A 22,877-nucleotide genomic window follows, 5' to 3' on the forward strand; every position below is an offset into this window, starting at 1 on the left:
GGGTCAGGAGCCCTTTGGCCGCTTGTGTCCACACCCCAGTGGAGAGCAGGCTGGGTGGCATGGGGAGAGTCCGGGCAGAGCCGGCTCCCGAGGCTGACCTCATCCGTCAGGGGCGTCTCCGTCCTCCCAGGTGGGTTTCTGAGCAGATACTCGTCTCTGCTCTTTCTGGGAGCAGAAGGGCAGATGGGCAGAAGCATCAACCGTTCTGGCCAGGCTAAGCTCGAAAATATCTAAGCAGGGCTGGCTGATGGTCACTGTCATTCCACAGTGTGCCACCCGAGGTGCCCACTGAGGGGCACGCCCCATCAACCTCCCAGAGGGAGGGCTCAGAGCACCAGCCCCCTACCCTGAAGGCCCAGTGAAGGCTGCAGGTGAGTGTGGCCACGAATTTTCAGCCCGACTGGCGATGAAGAAGAAGCGGGAAAGAACTGCTGCCCAGACACCACACAGTACACACCCCGGGGCCCAGTCTCAGTTTGACTCGGAACTCAGCACAGCCGGCTCTGACCCAGAGCTCCGAGAAACCCTGCCTCGGAGGTAGCAGGAGGACCTGGAGCAAAGCATGACAGAGCACAGAGGTGAGGTGGCTGGGGCTGCTGCTTGTGAGTGTGGGGAGGCGGTGCTGAGCCACAAAGGGAGGAGTCCCTCAGAGCTGGGGCTGGGCCTGGACCAAAGGCTGGCCTCACACCACCCATCTTGGAGACTGTAGAGAAGACTCCAATGCTGGGCCTTCTTAGCGAATCTCTAGGAAGCTTTCGTGCCCACTTAGACACATGGCAAGGCTGGCCTGTGATAAACTTTTCTTCTCCACCAGCTCTAACTCTGGCCGTCAAACTCAGATAGCCTCCACGTCCAAGACCTGTACCTACAGAGGTGGGAGCTCCAGGTGCAGGTCCCAGGGATCCACTGAGAGGAGATCGAGACCTGAGACTTCCCCTCCCAAAGACACGGGGCCTATCGGGTACTGGCCAGCACTCTCAGCACATCGGATCTCTGTGCCTGCACGACCCCCAACCCCAGGCTCCGATGTCCCACCCCGCCTTTCAGAACCTCCACCTCCACGTGCACTTGCACCTGCTCGGACTTTAGTGGCAGAACCCGAGTCAGGGCCTATGTGACCACCTGCACTGGGGCAGCATGCCCTGGCTCCTGCCGACTCAGACTCCCACCATGACTGTCCCATCCTTGCAGGGAGAACAGGCCAATGCTCTGAAGAGAGACCAAGAGCCCTTTCCACAAAGACCTCGTCCAGGGATGCGGTTGGCTCTGCAGCCTCCATCCCTGTGTGTTCGGTGTGGAAGCTGTTCACTCCCTTCCTACCCAGGGAATATTGACTTCCCTTCCCCTGAGCTGATTTTCATCAGGCTCCTACGCATCTTTCTTCTCATCTTTTATGTCTTTTATGTCTTTCTGTATATTTTGCTTGCAAGTGTGTGTCAGTAAATTTTCATTCCCTGATGCCATTTGGGAATATGGAGGCCTTCACAATGCTGTGTAAGCATCACCATTGTCTACATTCGGATACCTCATTCTATCCCCACCACTTCCCAGCCAAGCCTGGATTCATGGCAAGCACGCCCCGTTCCTCGCTTCCCCGCCTGACTACATTGAGTCTACTTCTCTCTCATTTCTTCCCATCCTTTCGGGGTCCCCAATCAATGCCAATCCCTGAAATGATAGGAAACTGGATTTTTCTCTGACTGAAGGTGAAAGTTATGGTCTCTCAGGATTTTTAGAGTCTTGGCATCCCCAGGAATTCTACAGTCCATGGAATTCTCTAGGCCAGAATCATGGAGTGGGTAGCTTTACCCTTATCCAGGGGATTGTTCCGACTCCCCACATATTGGAAGACCAAACTGGAGAATTCTGGTTTTTATGTCATTTGAAGTAGCCTTTGGGAATCTGCAAAGAGTAGGTCCTTTCAAGAAGTCATCTGCCAAACGAAGCCCTCTCAGCAAAGGTGCTCAGAATCTCCAGGTAGGCAGTGCTGTTGTAATTGGGACACCTCAGGCACAAGGGAAAGGCTGAGTACTTCCACCGGCACTAAAAAGCTCACAACAATAAACCAGGCAGGAGAAATGGAAAGATAAACCCACACCAACAAAGGAACAAGTGTTCCTCAGAACACAAGGCCAGAGACCCACCATCCTTGTGGACCCACATGCTCGAGAAAAATCAATGATCGGGAAGGAAACATAAGAAACATGTGCAGGTCAAATGAGAGGCAATGCACATGGCTAGTGTAGCTCAGAGATGGCCTGACGCTTCGCATGGACACGCAGGCCAAGGGAAACACAGTGCAGGTGGCGGTGGTCATCATCACAGATTTAGGTGCTCAGGATGGTGACAACCAGCCTTCGGGACCACAGAGGGAGCAGAGGGCCTAGAAGAGCCCATAGACATCTCTCTCACTCTCTGGGAGAAGAGTGTGCCAGACACATCAAAGTCTGACAGAAGCATCTCTTTAGGATCAGTGCCCACCCTCAGGGTGGATTCCACTCCATTTCTGGTATGGTTGCTCTTGTCCTCTGAGATGCTCACCTCTGGCAGTCCGAAGGAGCAGGCTTGCTGGGCACCTGCGGAAACGAAACTCCCTTCAGCTGCTTACAAACCAAGGGATCACAAGGATGCCTGTGGCCTGTGGCTCATAGATTTAAGATCAACGCCCTGACAACCTGACCTGGGGATCGGTGCAGAAAGGGAGGCTGCACCCGACTCCCCTTTAACTGGACACAGAGTCACTGCTGCTAGAGCTGCTGAATCCATTCCACTGTGGAAATGCAAGCTGAAAAACACCCATCTTTCCGAGAAGGTCTCCAAAATAGTTGAGGAGAAACGCATTTGGTAACCAGAGGAAATGACATGAATGTCCATGGAAACTTGACACCTCTCAACAAATGCATTCACATGATTCCTAGACAAACATTCCATGCAAAACGGATCACAAATCCAGAAGGAAATGGAGCAGACATTAGACATGAGCTCTGAGTCTTCACACACAATATAGAAAGGCACTACACAAAGAGTAACCAGGGAACACAGTGAACTTGATCAAATCCAAGATTTGGACTCTTGGAAAGACCATCTGAAAAACCCAAACCACGCCTCCCAAGCTGTGGGAGCCATCTGTTTGAATACACAGAGCTTAGGCAGGATTTGGCTCCTAATGCACAAATGACATGAACACAAACGAGCCTGAAGGAGAGGTGTGAAGGGACACAAGGCGAAGGAAGGGACACAGAGTGTACACCGAATGATGCCCAGCACTGAGGGCCTGAGAAACACGGTCTAGTTGCACTCCCTGAGTCCCGTGGGACCCTGGACTAGGCCTGTTTTCATGGAGGCTCAGAGAGATGGACAGTGAGGAAGGGGAAGAGAAATCCTTGGCATTTCTAACACTCAGAGCAAACGCTTAGAAGGAGAAGGCAAGTATCAACCCCACCGACAGTGACATTCCTTGAAAGACAATAGCTAGGAGTCCATCTAACCCTGGAGGGAAACCCCTCTTCTCAGAGAACTGCAAGAGATGGAGGAAAGAAGGTGAAGCCCACCAATTCAATGGAAAGTAAGCTGTGCTCACGGATCCGAAGAATTCCTCCAGGAAAGATGATGTCACTTCCCCCTCCCCACGACCCCCACTGTGGGTCAATCCAGAGGTTCCACGCTATTCCTCTCAAAATACCAACGGCTGTTTTCAGGGCATGATAACCAAAGAATTCCAAAATGTCTATGGAAACACAAAGGAGTCAAAAGAGTCAATGCAATCTGTGGCAAAACCCTGAAATGGACATAGTAGGCTGCCTGATATCCAGTTAGACTCCCACACTAGGATCATCAGGACAGCATGGTACTGGGAAGAAATCAAACACACAGAACCAGATCCATGGAATGGAATTGAGAGTCCAGAAATAAACCCAAGCTTCTACGGTCAATTCCTCGATGCCAAAGGAGGGGAGGTGATACGAATGGGTACATGAGCCTCTGCAACGAAAGGCCGTGGGGATTGGAGAAGGTTCCATCTGAACAATCACATTTGCTTTTGGTCTCATAACACCTCAGATTCAGTGAAACACCTCAACGCAAAGCCTGAAGTGATGAAACTCCTGGAAATAAGTACGGGCCATAGGCTCCTTAATGTCAGGGACTTCTGAACATGTGTGTGGGGAGAAGCAAAATTAGGTCTCTTTAACTCAAGGAAACAGGAAACCAAAGGACACCCACTGACTTCTGTCCACTTGAACAGCTTTGCAACAGAAAACCTAAGCATTCACAAATCAAAATGGTAACAAACTGAACACAAAAGATTATTTGCAAGCAGAATATCGGAGAAGGGGTTCCTACGTAAGAGAACTCACACCACTAAGTCTCCCAGAACAAACCCCAGAACTATCCATTCCCCTAACACCAACTCCAACCCCAAACCTTTACCTCACTTGAAAAGAAACCCTAAAGACTCACCCTAGGTAAAGAATATATATGCGTACATGCATTCACAGGCATGCGAGCATCCACGGGAGAGACACAGAGAGGAAGAGACAGACTGAATTTGGAAAGGTCAAGAAAGAGACAGAACGAGGGAGAGAAACTGAACAATGGAGAGAGGAAATGAGTCCATTTTACAGAATTTGCATGAATCTCTCTTGAGGTTGGAAGCAATGACATTGCCTATTCCCCCTGCAAGGGGGAAAGTGACCCAAGATGATGAGACTCAAAGACAAGGATGCAGGGAGCCACTGTTGGGGCAGCCTCCACCACCCCTCGAGGCTGAGTGGGACACTTGAATAGGACGAGGAAGGTTGATATCAGAGGGGGCGATGTCTCAATATGACCTTCCGGTCCTCTCAATGCAGGGATCAAGAAATAGGCAGAAAGGGGACTGCTTTTGCCAGGTCCCAGAGCCTAACCAGGCCTGATTCTGCCCCATTCTGTGCTAGGTCAGCCTTATGTGGAATCTGTCCTTTGGGAAGCCTCAGTGTCCAAGTTCCATGTGAGAGCGGCCCAGAGTTTGAGCAGGCAGTGGAGCTGTTCGTTGGCTGACAGCCCTAGGCAGGAGATGGGAGAGTGAGCCCCACTCTGCAGATGGAGACACTGGGGAAACTCTGCGGGGCATATGGCTTGCCCAGGGCCGCATCACTTCTGAGAAGAAGGAGCCTGGGCTGAAAGCAGCTGTATCCTCAGAGCTCAGGCCCTGGCTGCACCGAGGTCTCCCTAAGGTTGTGGGGTGGGCTGTGTGGGTGTCTCTGTGACTGCACGTGACCTAAGGGAGTGGGGGAGCAGCCAGAAACCCAGAGGTTCCCTTGGGGAGCTTTGTGGAAGGGATCTCGGCCACGAACCCAGGAAATGATATCATTTCCTGGCAACAAAACCCAACAGAACCTGCAATCTGGGTATCCAGGCCTCTCCAGCAGAGAGGAGCCCCCAGCCAGATCGCTTGCTGTCAACATGTTCTGCTGTTTGCCCCTGCTTAGAGGCCGGGGCCTCAGGCGAGCTCACAGGCAGGGTGAGTGGGAACGCAGTCGACGCTGGTCAGGGACCCCCGAGAGGCCTCTGGCTCTTTGCCCGAAGAAACAGAAAGGTAGCAGGGGAGCCCCATGCCGGGTCCGGACACCTCTCCCATCCCACCCAGGGAAGCCTGAGGGCTCTCCCCGTGTGTGGATGAGGGTATCTCTAGGTGTTTCTGCCTCAAGCATGTCCAGTGGCATGTGGGTCCGGAGCCCGTGGGCTGCTTGTGACCACACCTCAGTGGAGAGCAGGCTGGGTGGCATGGGGAGAGTCCAGGCAGAGGTGGTTGCCCAGGCTGAACTCACGCCCTCAGGGGCGTCCTCCCGGGTGGGTATCTGAGCAGATACTCGTCTCTGCTCTTGCTGGGAGCAGAAAGGCAAACGGGCAGAAGCATCAGCCATCCTGGCCAGGCTGAGCTCGGAAATATCAAAGCAGGGCTGGCTGATGGTCACTGTCATTCCACAGTGTGCCACCCGAGGTGCCCACTGAGGGGCACGCCCCATCAACCTCCCAGAGGGAGGGCTCAGAGCACCACCCTCCTGCCCTGGAGGCCCAGTGCAGGCTCCAGGTGAGCGTGGCCATGGAGGGCTCAGCCCAAGTGGCGATGAAGAGGAAGTGGGCAAGGCTTGCTGCCCAGACACTACACAGCACACACCCCGTGGCCTATCTAGGTCTGCCATGGAGCTCAGCACAGCCGGATCTGACGCAGAGCACTGAGAAGCCCTGCCTTGGAGGCAGCAGGAGGACCTGGGGCCCAGCACAGCAGAGCACAGAGGTTTGGAGGCTGGGGCTGCTGCATGTGAATGTGGGGAGGCGGTGCTGAGCCACACAGCGAGGAGTCCCCCAGAGCTGGGGCTGGGCCTGGACCAAAGGCTGGCCTCACACCACCCATCTTAGAGACTGCAGAGAAGATTCCGATGCTGGCCCTTCTTAGCGAAATTCTAGGAAGCTTTCGTGCCCACTTAGACACATGGCAATCTGGCCTGTGTCAAACTCTTCTTCTCTCCCAGCTCTAGCTCTGGCCGTCAAGCTCAGCCAGCCTCTACATCCAAGACCAGGCCCTACAGAGGTGGGAGCTCTAGGTGCAGGACCCAGGGATCCACTGAGGGGAGATTGAGACATGAAACATCCCCTCCTAAAGACACGGGGCCAGCCGGGTACTGGCCAGCACCCTCAGCACATCGGATCTCTGCGCCTACACGACCTCAAGCCCCAGGCCCCGATGCCCCACCCCGCCTTCCCGAATCTCCAACTCCACGTGCACTTACACCTGCTGGGACTTTGGGGGCAGAACCCGAGTTTAGGGCCCGAGGGACCACCTGTGCAGGGGCAGCCTGCCCTGGCTCCTGCCAAGGAATCTGAAGCCCACCATGACTGTCCCACCCCTCAGGGAGAACAGGCACCAGCTCTGGATAGAACCCCAGAGCCCTTTCGGCAAACACCTCGTCCAGGGGAGCGGTTGGCTCTGCAGCCTCCATCCCTGTGTGTTCCTCGTGGACGCCGACCACTCCCTTCCAACCCAGGAGATATTGAGTTCCCTTCCCCTGAGCTGATTTTCATCAGGCTCCTACGCATCTTTCTTCTCATCTTTTATGTCTTTTATGTCTTTCTGTACATTTTGCTCGCAAGTGTGTGCCAATAAATTTTCCTTCCTTGATGCCATTTGGGAATATGGAGGCCTTCATAATGCTGTGTAAGCATTACCATTGTCTACATTTGGACACCCTCATTCTATCCCTCCCTCTTGCCAGCAAAGCCTGGATTCATGGCAAGCACTCCCCGTTCCTCTCTCTCCCGACTGACAACACTGAGTCTACTTCTTTCTCATTTCTTCCCATCCTTTCGGGGTCCCCAATCAATGCCAATCACTGAAACGGTAGGAAACTGGATTTTGCCCTGACTGAAGGTGAAAGTTATAGTCTCTCACTATTTTTAGAGTCTTGGCATCCCCAGGAATTCTACAGTCCATGGAATTCTCTAGGTCACAATCCTGGAGTGGGTAGCTTTACCCTTCTCCAGGGGATTGTTCTGACTCCCCACATATTGGAAGACCAAACTGGAGAATTCTGGTTTCTATGTCATTTGATGTAACCTTTGGGTATCTGCAAAGAGTAGGTCCTTTCAAGAAGTCATCTGCCAAACGAAGCCCTCTCGGCAAAGGTGCTCAGAATCTCCAGGTAGGCAGTGCTGTTGTAATTGGGACACCTCAGGCACAAGGGAAAGGCTGAGTACTTCTGCTGGCACATACAAACTCACAAAAATAAACCAGGCAGGAGAAATGGAAAGATAAACCCACACCAACAAAGGGACAAGTGTTCCTCACAACACAAGGCCAGAGAGAGGCCCACCATCCTTGTGGCCCCCACATGCAAGAGAAAATCAGTAATCGGGTAGGAAAGAGAAGAAACATGTGCAGGTCCAATGGGAGGCAAGGCACATGGCTAGTGTAGCTCAGAGATGGCCTGATGCTTCGAATGGACACGCGGGCCAAGGGAAACACAGTGCAGGTGGCGGTGGTCATCATCTCAGAGCTACGTGCTCAGGATGACCAACCTTCGGGACCACAAGAGGGAGCAGAGGGCCTAGAAGAGCCCATAGACATCTCTCTCGCTCTCTGGGGGAAGACTGTGCCAGACCCATCAAAGTCCCACAGGAGCATCTCTTTACGATCAGTGTCCACCCTCAGGGTGGATCCCACTCCACTTCTGTCATGGTTGCTCCTATTCTGTGAGATGCTCACCTCTGGCGGTCAGAAGCCACAGGCCTGCTGAGCGCCTGCGGAGATGAAACTCCCTTCAGGTGCTCACACAGCCAAGGGCAAACAAGGATGCCTGTTGCCTGTGGCTCACAGATGGAAGATCAGCGCTCTGTCAACCAGACCTGGGATCAGTGCAGAAAGGGAGGCCGCACCCAACTCCCCTTTCACTGGTCACAGCGTCACTGCTTCTAGAGCTGCTGAATCCATTCCACTGTGGAAATGCAAGCTGAAAGACACCCATCTTTCCGAGAAAGTCTCCAAAAGAGTTGAGGAGCAACTGATTTGGAAACCAGAGGGGATGACACGCATGTCCAGGGAAACTTGATACCTCTCAACAAATGCACTTCAAATGATTCCTAGACATAAGTTCCATGAAAAACGGTTCACAAATCCAGAAGGAAATGGAGCAGACATTAGACATGAGCTCTGAGTTTTCACACACAATACAGAAAGGCACTACACAAAGAATAACCAGGGAACACAGTGAACTTTGTTAAATCCAAGGTTTGGAATCTTGGAAAGACTGTCTGAAAAATGTAAACGACACATCCCAAGCTGGGAGACAACTGTTTGCATACACAGAGCTTGGGTAGGATTGGGCTCCTAATACACAAACTACATGAACACAAACGAGCCTGAAGGAGAGGTCTGAAGGGACACCAAGCGAAGGAAGGGACACGGAGAGTACACCGAATGATGCCCAGCACTGAGGGCCTGATAAACACGGTCTAGCTGCACTCCCCGAGGCCCGTGGGACCCTGGATTAATCCTGTTCTAACTGGAGACTCAGAGAGATGGACAGTGAAGAAGGGGAAGAGAAATCCTTGGCATTTCTAACACTCACAGCAAATGCTTAGAAGGAGAAGGCAAGTATCAACCCCACCGACAGTGACATTCCCTGAAAGGCAATAGCTAGGAGTCCATCTATTCCAGGAGGGAAGCCCCTCTTCTCAGACTGTTATGCCCTGAGTCCGGTCCCCCCATACTGGTAGAATAAGACACTCGCAGCAATGCCAAAGCAAGAATGGGGTTTATTTCTAGCTCGAGCTAGGGCTCATGCCTCCTCCAGCATAGTGGAGTGGGGACAAGAGCCCCGAGCCCAGGTCACAGCGGTTTTTATAGTGTTAGATTACGTAAGCACCTATTTTTATTCAAAAGATCAAGCTGGCAGTAGCTCATTGGCCAGTTCATGCACGCGCAGAAGCTCATTGGCCAGTTTATGCAGGTGTGGAGTTTTTCTGGGGGATTTCCCCTTTTCCTCTGATTGGCCTGATTTTTGGCGCCGGCGGAACTTTTCTAGGGAGGAGTTTCTTAATTTTGGCGCAGGCAGGATCTTCTTAGAAGACGAACTTAGCCTCCACCCTGTCTCCAGGAAATAGAAACTTAGGCCTAAGCAAGGTCTCAGGACTATCCTGGCTACTCAGATGTTAGGGCTGCTAACATCTCCCCCCTTTCCTGTTGTTCAAATGGAGGAATCTACCTCCATGGGTAGAGTTTGATCCAGGGATCTTTATACAGCCTTGCTGCTGCTGCTGCTGCTAAGTCACTTCAGTCGTGTCCGACTCTGTGTGACCCCATAGATGGCAGCCCACCAGGCTCCCCCGTCCCTGGGACTCTCCAGGCAAGAACACTGGAGTGGGTTGCCATTTCCCTCTCCTTATACAGCCTTACTAAAAAACAATTTTAGGAATCTTTACTTAAAAACAACCTTATCTAAAATGGAGTAACTTTGGTTCTATGAGCAGCAAGAAGCAAGCAAAGTACAGAAGCAAAAATGCATTACAAGAGCATTAAGTTTTACATTAGGTTACAGCGTCTAATCTGAAATCACACCCATAATATCATTTTTCAGGATATCTGGGAAATAGTTATTTCCCAGGATGTCTGAACCATAGCTACTCTATTTTGAGTTTTAATTGTAAATTTTTTTAATAGCCAAAGCAGATATCACCGTTAATGACGTCAGTGTTTTTCTAGGTATGAGAAGATGCAAGAATTGGAACTCATAAAACCCTTTTCTGAAAAGATCTGACTATCTGAAGGCCTGTTCTGCCAGTTTTTTTCAGAGCAGAGTGCCTCATTCCTGATTTTCACCCTGAACTTCTTTCAGGGGGTGTTGAAGGTCAGCAACTTGCAGTGGTCATGATGTAATCTTTGTAGAAGCAGCTGGCAAGTACCAACTTCCAGTCAGCAGGGTCCCTTCATAGCCACATATCTGACCATGTGATACCATTTCATGGCCATTGTGTCGCGCGGTGCTGGGAAGGCTCATTCCCAGGTCTAGGGAAGTGATGGGCCACTCAGTGTGCTAAAATTGGACCAGGCCTTGCAAGTAGGAGAAGTCTCTGGACCACTGTCGTACTAACCTCCTGGTCCAGGAAAATATTCCCTCTTGTTGCTTTTTCTCATACCCAGAGTCACATTATTACCATTATTGATCTCATATGGAACTGCATATCAGCATTATATCACAGGCTCAGTGAAACAAGTGACATAGAAAATAATATAGCCATAGCCAACAGTTATTAGTAAAATAAGAATTATAAGTCAAGAACCTTTAGTAGATAAAGCCTGGTATACCCTAAGTCACCTGACTTCATTTGTTAAATGACTATAGTCTGGTGTTAATCTCCTGGTTGTACATTATGGAGCATCTGACCTTTATCTGAAGATTGGTTACTGAGATAAACCTTAGAAACTAACCTAGAGTGTCCTTTTTAATAACTTAATTAGATCTTTTAGCAGTATCACATAACAAGGAACTGTCTCAGCAGTGAGTCTTAGTAAACACCAGACCTTAATTAACAAAACTAGAAACTTAATTTAACAATTTACAAAACTTAATATTCCGTGATTTTTCATTATGGAGGCATTAACCCTGTAGCCAGGAAGGCTTTAACCCATTAAATAAAAAATGAGGTTTGTCAGGGATCTGGGAAAAGCCAAGCAACCATCTTGGATTTCCCATAGCCCTGACTCTGATTTCCAATTATTGTTTTTAATTTTCCAATTTAGAAGCAAACTGTTGCCATGATTTAAGGACATTAGGATGGCACAAGTCTAACAGAGTTTTTGTGTAAGCAGAATGAGCTTTTATATGTCTACAAACTCGACAATTGGATTAATTTCTAAAACTAGCATAGGATCAGGCTTATGGTAGAAAAGCATTTGATTTATATGCAGAGGTCTAAGAAATCAAGAAAACATTATAAATGATCATACAAATCAGGTCCAGCCTCTTGGGCAAGCTGTCTACCTCTGATGTCATCATCTTCTCATCGTGATGTAGTGTAGTTTCTTTTGAAAAAAGTCCTTCCATCCAGGTTGGAGACAGTCCCTTAAAATATGTCTTTTTCTAGTCCTGGTTACAGGTCATGAGGCATCTGATCTTCATCCAAAGATAGATCACTGAGACAAGCTTCAGAAACAAATCTAGGGTGCCCTTCAAGAACTCAACCAAATCCTATACTAATATCAGTTCAGTTCAGTTCAGTTGCTCAGTCATGTCCAACTCTCCGCGACCCCATGAATCACAGCACGCCAGGGCTCCCTGGACATCACCAACTCCCGGAGTTCACTCAAACTCATGTCCACAGAGTCAGTGATGCCATCCAGCCATGTCATTCTCTGTCGTCCCCTTCTCCTCCCACCCTCAACCTTTCCCAGCATCAGAGTCTTTTCCAGTGAGTCAACTCGTCGCATGAGGTGGCCAAAGTATTGCAGTTTCAGCTTTAGCATCAGCCCTTCCAATGATCACCCAGGATTGATCTCCTTTAGAATGGACTGGTTGGATCTCCTTTCAGTCCAAGGGACTCTCAAGAGTCTTCTCCAACACCACAGTTCAAAAGCATCAATTCTTCAGTGACCAGCAAAGATCCATTCAGGAAATGAGTCTTAGTAGATACAGACTTCCATTAACAAACTGGGATTCAACATTCATTGAAACATCTTTTTTTTTTCCCTAAAATTACTCTCATTTTTATCAAATATAACCAAATTAAGACTTGTTTACAAAATAGATCTGTTCTCAATAAACTTGACCTGATTATTTATATAACCATAGACTTTTCTTTCTTTCTTCTTTTTTTTGGCTGAAACTTTTATGGAGTCTCAAACTTATCTTTAAAATAAAACCTTTCAGGGCTAGGAAAGTCATCCCAAACGCTTATCACAGATTTCGCCTAACAGATCTAAGTTAATTCCTACCTTTCTTAAGGTCTCCAAAACTGAGATTTTTGTACAGTTAGTGAGATAACCTTTCTAATTTATCTGATAAAGTTGCTGGAAGCCTAAGAGTTTCCAGTCTCTGAAGGGGTCAGATAAAAATGTTAAATGCTTCAATTTGTTTATTAAATATCATTTTACCTAATTACTGTTAAGTCATAATTAGTTTGAGGGGAGGGTTTCCTAAGATCTGGAAAACACAGATTCAAACCAGTAATTTTTCAGAAACCATAAAAGTTATAAGCATATTTGCCAGTTCATTCGGTCCTTTTGTTAACTTTTGTACAGTCATCAGGTTTCCCACTAGAATCTTTTACTTTCTTACCTAGTTCAGAAACTTGTATTTATCCAAAAGTCCTTTTTATAAATCTTCTGGAAGAGGAAGCATTTTCACAAGAAACTTGGTTAGTGCTCTGACAACACTTTAAGATAGTAATCAGAATTATTGCAACATTTTACCTGAATATATCAGAATTTATATATAAATTGTTTCTAGGATATCTGTATTAGTAACATTTACCATACAATATACCCGAGACTTCTTATTCACTTGACAATACTTCCTATGTAATTTAACATGGAAGTTGAACCCAATTAGTATAATATCTCCCTTTGGGATGTTTCAGGGGCCCTCTGAACCTTCCCCCTAACAGCCCGGATGGTGGGCAGGCTGAAGGTTCCCTCTCTCGGCCACTCGACATTAAAAGTGGGCCACTCCGAGGAGCAGAGCGTCACCAGCTTATTCTTCTTCACTAGCAGAGACAAGTCTCATGCCCTAGATTTAAAGTCAGAGAAATGATCCATCATGAGGGAGAGTGGGGTAGAGCTTCTTTGACCCATGACCACAGAATAGATTACGGGAGAGAAAAGACACAGGAAAGAGACGGAGACAATGCCGGCACACACGAAAACACGACAAACGGAGGACAGACAAACGTCAGCCGAAAACACACTACTAGGTCTCTGAGACCTCTGAGGCTTCCTGCAGTTTAAAGTAACCTTACTGAAGGACGTCCACTGACCACCAGATTCCTGATCGGGAGAGACCTCCTCTCTCCCACAGAGCCAGCTGCCTTCCAGCGAGAATGCTGGGCCTCGGCCTTACGCTGGCTATGGCGATCAATTCGCCCCTGATCAGACCTGGCACTGGTGCTATAATCAGCCCTCCTCCGGGCTGATGAACCCCTTCTGCCGGGAAAACATTATTCTCCCCAGTCAGAGGGATCCCGGATGAGCCCCCAAATGTTATGTCCTGAGTCGGGTCCCCCCATACTGGTAGAATAAGACACTTGCAGCAATGCCAAAGCAAGAATGGTGTTTATTTCTAGCTCGAGCTAGGGCTCATGCCTCCTCCAGCGCAGTGGAGTGTGGACAAGAGCCCTGAGCCCAGGTCACAGCGGTTTTTACAGTCTTAGATTACATAAGCACCTATTTTTGTTCAAAAGATCAAGCTGGCAGAAGCTCACTGGCCAGTTTATGCGTGCGCGGAGTTTTTCTGGGGAACTTCCCTTTTTCCTCTGATTGGCTTGATTTTTTTCTAGGGAGGAGTTTCTTAATTTTGGCGCCGGTGGGATCTTCTTAGCGAGGAGCTTCTGTGAATTTAGCCTCCACCCTGTCTCCAGGAAATCGAAACTTAGGCCTAAGCAAGGTCTCAGGCCTATCCTGGCTACTCAGATATTAGGGTTCCTAACAAGACAACTGCAAGAGATGGCTGAAAGAAGGTGAAGCCCACCAATCCAATGGAAAATAAGCTGTGCCCATGGATCAGAAGAATTCCTTCATGTAAGATGATGTCACTTCCCCCTCCACCTGACCCCCACCATGGGGCAAACCAGAGGTTCCACGCTATTCCTCTCAAAATACCAATGGCTGTTCTCAGGGCATTATAACCAAAGCATTCCAAAATGTCTATGGAAACACAAAGGAGCCAAAAGAGTCAATGCAACCTGCCACAAAGCCCTGAAATGGACAAAGCAGGCTGACTGATAGCCAATTACTATCACACTAGGATCATCAGGATAGCATGGTACTGGGAAGAAATCAAACACGCAGAACCAGATCCATGGAATGGAATTGAAAAAACCCAAGTTTCTACTGTCAGTTCTTCGATGCCAAAGGATGGGAGCTGATAAGAATGTGAACAATAGCCTCTGCAACGAAAGGACGTGGGGATTGGCCATGGTTCCATCTGAACAATCTCATTGGCTTTGGTCTCATAACACCTCAGATTCAGTGAAACACATCAACGCAAAGCCTGAAGTGATGAAACTCCTGGAAATAAGTACGGGCCATAGGCTCCTTAATGTCAGGGACTTCTCAATATGTGTGTCGGGGGAAGCAAAATTGGGTCTCTTCAAGTCAAGGAAAAGGAAACCAAAGGACACCCACGGGCTTCCATCCACTTGAACAGATTTGCAACAGAAAAGAAAACCATTCACAAATCAAATTGGTAACAAACTGAACACAAAAGATTATTTGCAAGCAGAATATCTGAGAAAGGGTTCCTACAGAAAAGACAGTGAGAACTCACACCACTAAGTCTCCCAGAACAAACCCCAGTCCTATCCCTTCCCCTAACACCAACTCCAACCCCAAACTTTTACCTCACTCGAAACGAAACCATAAAGCCTCACCCTAGGTCAAGAATATACATGCGTACATGCATTCACAGGCATGCGAGAATCCACAGGAGAGACACAGAGAGGAAGAGAAAGACTGAATTTGGAACGGTCAAGAAAGAGACGGATCGAGGGAGAGAGACTGATCAATGGAGAGAGGAAATGAGTCGATTTCACAGAATTTGCATGAACAATGACAGTGCCTTCCCAAGATGATACGACTCAAAGACAAGGATGCGGGGAGCCACTGTTGGGGCAGCCTCCCCCACCCCTTGTGGCTGAATGGGACACTTGAGTAGGAGGAGGAAGGTTGATATCAGAGGGGGCGATCTATGAATATGAACTTCCGGTCCTCCCAATGTGGGGGTCAAGCAATAGGAAGGAAGGGGACTGCCTTTTCTCAGGTCCCAGAGCCCATCCAGGCCTGATTCTGCCCCATTCTGTGCTAGGTCAGCCTTGTGTGGAATCCGTCCTTTGGGAAGTCTTAGTGTCCAAGCTTCATGTGAGAGCGGCCCAAAGTTTGAATAGGCACTGGAGCTGTTCGTAGGCTGATGGCCCTAGGCAGGAGATGGGAGAGTGAGCCCCACTCTGCAGATGGAGAGACTGAGGAAACCCTGTGGGGCACATGGTTTGCCCAGGGCCCCATCACTTCAGAGAAGAAGGAGCCTGGGCTGAAAGCAGCTGTGTCATCAGAACTCAGGCCCTGGGTGCACCCAGGTCTCCCCAAGGCTGTGGGGTGGGCTGTGTGGGTGTCACTGTGCCTGCATGTGGCCTAAGGGCATGGGGGAACAGCCAGAAACCCAGAGGATCCCTTGGGGAGCTTTGTGGAAATGACCACGGCCACGAACCCAGGAAATGATGTCACTTCCTGGCAACAGAACCCAACAGAACCCGCAACCCGGGTATCCGGGACTCTCCAGCAGAGAGGAGTCCCCAGCCAGATCACTTGCTGTCAAGATGTTCTGCTGTTTGCCCCTGCCCAGAGGCCAGGGCCTCAGGCTAGCTGACAGGCAGAGTGTGTGGGAATGCAGTCAATGCTGGCTTATGGCCCTGCAGAGAGGCCTCTGGCCCTTTGCCCGAAGGAACGGAGAGGTAACAGGGGAGCCCCAGGCCGGGTCCGGCCACCTCTCCCTTTCCACCCGGGGAAGCCTGAGTCCTTTCCCCGAGTGTGGATGGGGGTTTCTCGGGCTGTGTCTGCCTCAAGTAAGCCCAGCCACATGTGGGTCAGGAGCCCATGGGCCGCTTGTGTCCACACCGCAGTGGAGAGCAGGCTGGGTGGCATGTGGAGAGTCCTGGCAGAGCCGGCTGCCCAGGCTGACCTCACGCCCTCAGGGGCGTCTCCGTCCTCCCGGGTGGGTATCTGAGCAGACACTCGTCTCTCCTCTTTCTGGGAGCAGAAGGAAAGATGGGCAGAAGCATCAGCCATCCTGGCCAGGCTCAACTCGGAAATATCAAAGCAGGGCTGGCTGATGGTCACTGACATTGCATAGCGTCCCACCTGAGGTGGCCCCTGAGGGGCACACCCCATCCACCTCCCAGAGGGAGGGATCAGAGCACCAGCCCCCTGCCTGGGAGGCCCAGTGCAGGCTCCAGGTGAGCGTGGCCACGGAGGTCTCAGCCCATCTGGCGATGAAGAAGAAGCGAGCAAGTTCTGCTGTGCAGACATCACACAGCACACACCCCGGGGCCCAGTCTCAGACTGACACGGAACTCAGTACAGCCGGCTCTGACCCAGAGCTCTGAGAAACCCTGCCTCGGAGGCAGCAAGTGGACCTAGCCCCAGCACGGCAGAGCACAGAGGTGAGGCGGCAGGGGCTGCTGCATGTGAATATGGGGAGGCCATGCTTAGCCAGAAAGGGAGGAGTCCCCCAGAGCTGGGGCTGGGCCTGGACCAATGGCTGGCCTCACACCACACATCTTGGAGACTGCAGAGTAGACTCCAATGCTGGGCCTTCTTAGTAAATCTCTAGGAAGCTTTCGTGCCCACTTAGGCACATGGCAAGACTGGCCTGTGGCACCTCTTCTTCTCCCCCAGCTCTAGCTCTGGCCGTCAAACTCAGCCAGCCTCCACGTCCAAGACCTGTGCCTACAGAGGTGGGAGCTCCAGTTGCAGGTCCCAGGGATCCACTGAGGGGAGATCGAGACCTGAGACTTCCCCTCCCAAAGACACGGGGCAAGCCGTGTACTGGCCAGCACCCTAATGCACATCGGATCTCTGTGCCTGCATGACCCCAAGCCCCAGGCCCTGATGTCCCACCCGGCCTTCCAGAACCTCCACCTCTACGTGCACTTGCGCCTGCTCGGGCTTTGGCTACAGAACCCAAGTCAGGGCCTGAGTGACCACCTGCGCAGGGGCAGCCTGCCCTGGCTCCTGCCAAGGAATCTGAAGCCCACCATGATTGTCCCACCACTGCAGGGAGAAGAGGCCCATGCTCTGGACAGGGCCCCAGAGCCCTTTCAGCAAACACCTCGTCCAGGGGCGCAGTTGCCTCTGCAGCCTCCATCCCTGTGTGTTCCCCATGGACGCTGACCACTCACTTTCCACCCAGGGTGTATTGACATTCCTTCCCTTGAGCTGATTTTCATCAGGCTCCTACGCATCTTTCTTCTCATCTTTTATGTCTTTCTGTATATTTTGCTTGTAAGTGTGTGTCAATAAAATTTCCTTCCTTGATGCCATTTGGGAATATGGAGGACTTCACAATGCTGTGTAAGCATCACCATCGTCTACATTCGGACACCCTCATTGTATCCCCCCACTTGCCAGCAAAGCCTGGATTCATAGCAAGCACTCCCCGTTCCTCGCTTCCCCGCCTGACAACATTGAGTCTACTTCTCTCTGCATTTCTTCCCATCCTTTCGGGGTCCCCAATCAATGCCAGTCACTGAAATGATAGGAAACTGGATTTTGTTATAGTCTCTCTGTATTTTTAGAGTCTTGGCATCCCCAGAAATTCTACAATCCATGGAGTTCTCCAGGCCAGAATCCTTGAGTGGGTAGTTTTACCCTTCTCTAGGGGATTGTTCTGACTCCCCCATATTGGAATACCAAACTGGAGAATTCAGGTTTCTATGTCATTTGAAGAAGCGTTTGGGTATCTGAAAAGAGTAGGTCCTTTCAAGAAGTCATCTGCCAAACGAAGCCCTCTTGGCAAAGGTGCTCAGAATCTCCAGGTAGGCAGTGCTGGTGTAAGTGGGACACCTCAGGCACAAGGGAAAGGCTGAGTTCTTGCGCTGGCACAAACAAACTCACAACAATAAACCAGGCAGGAGAAATGGAAAGATAAACCCACACCAACAAAGGGACAAGTGTTCCTCAGAACACAAGGCCAGAGAAAGACCCACAATCCTTGTGGCCCACATATGCTCGATAAAATCAATGATCAGTTAGGAAACAGAAGAAACATGTGCAGGTCCAATGAGAGGCAATGCACATGGCTAGTGTAGCTCAGAGACGGCCTGACGCTTTGCATGGACACACGGGCCAAGGGAAACACAGTGCAGGTGGCGGTGGTCATCATCTCAGAGCTACGTGCTCAGGATGATGATAATAAAGCCTTCGGGACCACAAGAGGGAGCAGAGGGCCTAGCATAGCCTATACACGTCTCTCTCGCTCTCTGGCAGAAGAGTGTGCAGGACCCATCAAAGTCCCACAGGAGCATCTCTTTACGATCAGTGCCCACCCTCACGGTGGATCCCACTCCACTTATGGCATGGGTGCTCCTGTCCTCTGAGATGCTCACCTCTGGCGGTCAGAAGCCGCAGGCCTGCTGGGCGCCTGCAGAGATGAAACTCCCTTCAGGTGCTCACACAACCAAGGGCAAACAAGGATGCCTGTGGCCTGTGGCTCACAGATGGAAAATCAGCACCTTGTCAACCCGACCTGGGGATCGGTGCTAAAAGGGAGGCCGCACGTGACTCCCCTTTCATTGGACACAGCGTCCCTGCTGCTAGAGCTGCTGAATTCATTCAACTGTGGAAATGCAAGCTGAAAAACACCCATCTTTCCAAGAAGGTCTCCAAAAGAGTTTAGAAGCAACGCATTTGGAAACCGGAGGGGATGACAAGCATGTACATGGATACTTGACACCTCTCAACAAGTGCAGTTCAAGTGATTCCTAGACATACGTTTCATGCAAAACGGTTCACAAATTCAGAAGGAAATGGAGCAGACATTAGACATGAGCTCTGAGTCTTCACACACAATACAGAAAGGCACTACACAAAGAGTAACCAGGGAACACAGTGAACTTTGTCAAATCCAAGATTTGGACTCTTGGAAAGACCGTCTGAAAAATTCAAATGACACATCAAAAGCTGGGAGACAACTGTTTGCATACACAGAGCTTAGGCAGGATTTGGCTCCTAATACACAAACGACATGAACACAAACGATCCAGAAGGAGAGGTATGAAGGGACACCAAGCGAAGGAAGGGACACGGAAAGTACACTGAATGAGGCCCAGCACTGAGAAACACGGTCTAGCTGCACTCCTCAAGGCCCGTGGGACCCTGAACTAGGTCTGTTCTACCTGGAGGCACAGAGAGATGGACAGTGAGGAAGGGGAAGAGAAATCCTTGGCATTTCTAACACTCACAGCAAACGCTTAGAAGGAGAAGGCAAGTATCAACCCCACCGACAGTGACATTGCCTCAAAGGCAATAGCTAGGAGTCCATCTAACCCTGGAGGGAAGCCCCTCTTCTCAGAGAACTGCAAGAGATGGAGGAAAGAAGGTGAAGCCCACCAATCCAATGGAAAATAAGCTATGCTCACGGATTAGGATAATTCTTCCATGTAAGATGATGTCACTTCCCCCTTCCCCTGACCCACACCGTGGGGCAATCCAGAGGTTCCATGCTATTCCTCTCAAAATACCAAAGGCTGTTCTCAGGGCATTATAACCAAAGAATTCCAAAATGTCAATGGAAACACAAAGGAGTCAAAAGAGTCAATGCAATCTGCCACAAAGCCCTGAAATGCACATCCAGGCTGCCTGATAGCCAATTAGACAATCACACTAGGATCATCAGGACAGCATGGTACTGGGAAGAAATCAAACATGCAGAACCAGATCCATGGAATGGAATGGAGAGTCCAGAAATAAACCCAATTTTCTACGGGCAAATCCTCAATTCCCAAGGAGGGGAGGCGATAGGAATGGGAACAAGAACCTCTGCAACGAAAGGCCGTGGGAATTGGAGATGGTTCCATCTGAACAATCACATTGGCTTTTGATCACATAACACCTCAGATTCAGTGAAACACATCAACGTAAAGCCTGAATTGATGAACCTCCTGGAAATAAGCAAGGGCCATAGGCTCCTTAATGTCAGGGAATTCCCAAGATGTGTGTGGGGGGAAGCAAAATTGGGTCTTTTAAAGTGAAGAAAGAGGAAACCAAAGGACACCCACGGACTTCCGTCCACTTCAACTGCTTTGCAACAGAAAAGCATTCACACATCAAAATGGTAACAAACTGAACACAAAAGAATGTTTGCAAGCAGAATATCGGAGAAGGGGTTCCTACGTAAAAGAGACTGAGAACTCACACCAATAAGTCTCCCAGAACAAACGCCAAACCTATCCCTTCCCCTAACACCAACTCCAACCCCAAACCTTTACCTCACACGAAACGAAACCCTGAAGCCTCACCCTAGGTAAAGAAAATACATGCGTACATGCATTCACAGGCATGCGAGCATCCACAGGAGAGACACAGAGAGGATGACACAGACTGAATTTGGAAAGGTCAACAAAGAGAAAGAATGAGGTAGAGAGACTGAACAATGGAGAGAAGAAATGAGTCGATTTCACAGAATTTGAATGAATCTATCTTGAGGTTGGAAACAATAACAGTGCCTATTCCCCCTGCAAGGGGGAAAATGACCCAAGATGATGAGACTCAAAGAGAAGCATGCAGGGAGCCACTGTTTGGGCAGCCTCCCCCACCCCTCGAAGCTGAGTGGGACATTTGAGTAGGACGAGGAAGGTTGATATCAGAGGGGGCGATGTATGAATATGACCTTCTGGTCCTCCAAATGCAGAGGTCAAGAAATAGGAAGGAAGGGAACTGCTTTTTCCAAGGTCCCAGAGTCCATCCAGGCCTGATTCTGCCCCATTCTGTGCTAGGTCAGCCCTGTGTGCAATCCGTCCTTTGGGAAGTCTCAGTGTCCAAGCTCCATGTGAGAGCGGCCCAAAGTTTGAACAGGCACTGGAGCTGTTCGTAGGCTGACGGCCCTAGGCAAGAGATGGGAGAGTGATCTCCACTCTGCACATGGAGCGACTGGGGAAACCTTGTGGGGCACATGGCTTGCCCAGGGCCACATCACTTCTGAGAAGAAGGAACCTGTGCTGAAAGCAGCTGTGTCCTCAGAGCTCAAGCCCTGGATGCACCCAGGTCTCCCGAAGGCTGTGGGGTGGGCTGTGTGGGTGTCAAGGTGCCTGCACGTGGCCTAAGGGCATGGGGGAAAAGTCAGAAACCCAGAGGTTCCCTTGGGGAGCTTTGTGGAAGGGATCTCGGCCACGAACCCAAGAAATGATGTCACTCCTTGGCAACAGAACCCAACAGAACCCGCAACCCGGGTATCCAGGCCTCCCCAGCAGAGAGGAGTCCCCAGCCAGATCACTTGCTGTCAAGATGTTCTGCTGTTTGCCCCTGCCCAGAGGCCGGGGTCTCAGGCGAACTGATAGGCAGAGTGTGTGGGAAGGCGGTCGATGCTGGCTCAGGGCCCCCCTGAGAGGCCTCTGGCCCTTTGCCCGAAGGAACAGAAAGGTAATAGGGGAGCCCCAGGCTGGGTCCAGCCACCTCTCCCGTTCCTGAGGCCTTTGCTAGTGTGTGGATGGGGGTTTCTCTGGGTGTGTCTGCCTCAAGCAAGCCCAGCGGCATGTGGGTCATGAGCCCGTGGGCCGCTTGTGTCCACACCCCAGGGGAGAGCAGGTCGGGTGGCATGGGGCGCTTCCGGGCAGAACCAGCTCCCCAGGTTGACCTCACGCCCTGAGGGGACCTCTCCGTCCTCCCGGGGGGGTATCTGAGCAAATACTCGTCTCTGCTCTTTCGGGGAGCAGAAGGGCAGACGTGCAGAAGCAGAAGCCATCCTGGCCAGGCTCAGCTCAGAAATATCGAAGCAGGGCTGGCTGATGGTCACTATCATTGCAGAGTGTCCCACACAACCTGGCCCCTGAGGGGCACACCCCATCCACCTTCCAGAGTTAGGGCTTAGAGCACCAGCCCCCTGCCCGGGAGGACCAGTGCAGGCTCCAGGTGAGAGTGGCCACGAAGGGCTCAGCCCAACTTGCGATGAAGAGGAAGAGGGAAAGGCCTGCTGCCCAGACACCACCCAGCACATACCCTGGTGCCCAGGCTCAGTCTGCCATGGAGCTCTGTACAGCCGGCTCTGACCCAGAGCTCCGAGAAGCCCTGCCTCGGAGTCAGCAGGAGGACCTGGAGCCCACCACGGCAGAGCACAGACGTGAGGCAGCTGGGGCTGCTGCTTGTGAGTGTGGGGAGGCGGTGCTGAGCCACGCAGGGAGGAGTCCCCCAGAGCTGGGGCTGGGCCAGGACCACAGGCAGGTCTCACACCACCCATCTTGGGGACTGCAGAGAAGACTCCAATGCTGGGCCTTCTTACCGAATCTCTAGGAAGCTTTCGTGCCCACTCAGGCACATGGCAAGGCTGGCTTGTGGCAAACTCTTCTTCTCACCCAGCTCTACCTCTGGCCGTCAAACTCAGCCAGCCTCCACGTCTAAGACCTGTCCCTAAAGAGGAGGGAAC

General features: G+C 50.7%; 2 pseudogenes; both read left to right on the forward strand.

Moving 5' to 3' along the window:
* Window positions 1–406: 406 nt before the first annotated feature.
* Window positions 407–1,443, forward strand: LOC148777207 (uncharacterized; annotated as a pseudogene).
* A 4,245-nt stretch (window positions 1,444–5,688) lies between these two features.
* LOC148777208 (uncharacterized) lies at window positions 5,689–22,103 on the forward strand (annotated as a pseudogene).
* Window positions 22,104–22,877: the final 774 nt, after the last annotated feature.

This window comes from Moschus berezovskii, chromosome 8 (genome assembly GCF_049115385.1).
Source record: "Moschus berezovskii isolate FMDL1 chromosome 8, NW_MosBer_1.0, whole genome shotgun sequence".
Classification (NCBI taxonomy): Eukaryota; Metazoa; Chordata; class Mammalia; order Artiodactyla; family Moschidae; genus Moschus; species Moschus berezovskii.